Here is a 2,534-nt window from a genome sequence, read left to right as displayed (position 1 = left end):
CGTCTGTCTGGAGTGGGACAATCATGGCGACTCTCTGACTCAGCTTCTTTCTCCCAGCCCTCTGTTCTGTTTACTCCACCCACTTAAGGGTTGGCCTATCAAGGGGCCTAGGCAGTTTCTTTATTAATAAGAAATCACTCCCACATCATTTAACCCTGTTGGACAAAGTGTGTCACTGAGGAGGCTGCCTTAGAGGTCTCTCTTGGTCATCCAATCAACTTCCTTTTGATGACAAGGTATAGCTTTCTCAGTTCCAGTACCACATCTGCCTGCATAACATCATACTCCTTGTCTTGATGATAATGGAATGAACCTCTGAAACTGTAACCAGTCACTTTAATTAAATATTTTGTGTATAAGAGTTGTTGTAGTCATAGAATCACTTCATAGCAATAGAAAACACTAACCAAGACAGAAATTGGTGCCAGGCACTGGGATATTGTTGTGATACACCAGACCATGTGTTTGTTTGGAGGAATTTGGACTTTGGTATTTTGGGGTATGAAGGTAGTATGTTGCAAAGAGAGGGGCCCTTTGTTTGTCCCGGCTGCTGGGCTAGCTCACACCTGAAATAATCACACAGAAACTGTATTCATTAAAACACTGCTTGGACCATTAGCTCTATTGCCTTATTGGTTAATTCTTAAATCTTAATTTAACCCATTTCTATTAATCTGTGTATCACCACGTGACTGTGGCTTACTGGCAGGATTCTATTCAGCATTTGTTTCAAGCAGAAGACACATGGTGTCTCTCACTCTGCCCTTCTTCCCAGCATTCAGTTATGTCTTCTCCACCTACCTTAGTTCTGCCCTATCAGACCCAAAGCTGTTCTTTATTCATTAACCAATGAAAGCAAGACATGAACAGAAGAACCTCCTACACCATTTCCTTTTTTTCTGTTTAAACAAAAAGAAAGACTTTAACTTTAACATAGTAAAATTATGTATAACAAAACAGGTATCAAATTAAAATTACAGTTATAATACATATATTTGCTTTATCTTTCATCATAACTAAGGAGAACTATATATAAATATAACTATAAATTCTTCAACTCTATCAAAGACTCCAGAAGGATATAATATTACCTAAGTAAACAGAAAGTGCATTGTAAGAAACTTTCCTTTTTTTCTTTTAGTTTATTTATATGATGGATTATATTGATACATTTTTTTTGTTTTTTTTCGAGACAGGGTTTCTCTGTAGCTTTGGTGCCTGTCCCGGAACTAGCTCTTGTAGCTTCGATACAATTTTTTTATTGAAAAAAAAATTTCTGCCTTCTCCCAGCCTCTCATTTCCCTCCCCTCCTTCAAATCCTCTCCCCCTCCCTCTCAAGTCTGAAGAGCAGTCAGGGTTCCCTGCCCTGTGGAAAGTCCAAAGTCCTCCCCACTCCATCCTGGTCTAGGAAGGTGAACATCCAAACTGACTAGGCTCCCACAAAGCCAGAACATGAAGTAGGATCAAGACCCAGTGCCATTGTCCTTGGCTTCTCAGCAGCTTTCATTGTCCGCCATATTCAGAGAGTCCGGTTTTATCCCATGCTTTTTCAGTCCCAGTCCAACTGGCCTTGGAGAGCTCCCAATAGATCAGCCCCATTGTCTCCGTGGGTGGGTGCACCCCTTGTGGTCCTGACTTCTTTGGTCATGTTCTCCCTCCTTCTGCTCTTCATTGGGACATTGGCAGCTCAGTCCAGTGCTCCAGTGTGGGTCTCTGTCTCTATCTCCATCCATCACCAGATGAAGGTTCTATGGTGATATGCAAGATATTTGTAAGTATTGCTATAGGATAGGGTCATTTCAGGTTCCCTATACTCAGCAGTCCAATGAACTAACTGGGGACATCGCCTTGGGTTCCTGGGAGCCACTCTAGGTCCAAGTTTCTTGCCAACCCTAAGATGGCTCCCGTAATTAAGATATGTGGTTATCTTCTCCCCTATCCAACCTTCCTTTATCCCAATCATCCCATTTCCCCAACTTCCCCCCATCCTCCCCTTCTCACTTTTTATATCTTTGCCTTTTTATAAGTGAGTTGAGCCCATTGACATTAAGTGATATTAATGACCAGTGGTTGTTTACACCGTTCACTTTTTTAGTAGAAGAATTTGTGTGTTTCCCTTCTGTGAGTTGTGTTGGTGAAGGGTCTCTAGATGTCTGAGTTATTGTGGTCATTGTTGGACTCCTTGGTTAGTGATTTTTTTTCTATTACTTTCTGTAAGGCTGGATTTGTGGCTATGTATTGTTTAAATTTGTTTTTATCATGGAAAATTTTGTTTTCTTCATTTATAGCGACCGAAAGCTTGGCTGGGTATAGTAGTCTGGGCTTGCATCCATGTTCTCTTAGTTTTTGCAGTACTTCTATTCAGGACCTTCTGGCTTTCATGGTTTCCATAGAGTAGTCAGGTGTAAGGCTGATAGGTTTACCTTTAAAAGTTACTTGGCCTTTTTCCTTTGCGGCTCTTAATATTCTTTTTTTATTCTGTATGCTTTGTGTTTTGATTATTATATGGCAAGGGGATGTTTTTTTTGATCCAG

The sequence above is a fragment of the Microtus ochrogaster genome, unplaced genomic scaffold, assembly GCF_000317375.1.
Source record: "Microtus ochrogaster isolate Prairie Vole_2 unplaced genomic scaffold, MicOch1.0 UNK164, whole genome shotgun sequence".
NCBI lineage: Eukaryota > Metazoa > Chordata > Mammalia > Rodentia > Cricetidae > Microtus > Microtus ochrogaster.
The sequence above is the reverse complement of the archived record's forward strand: the minus strand, read 5'-3'. Positions refer to the sequence as shown.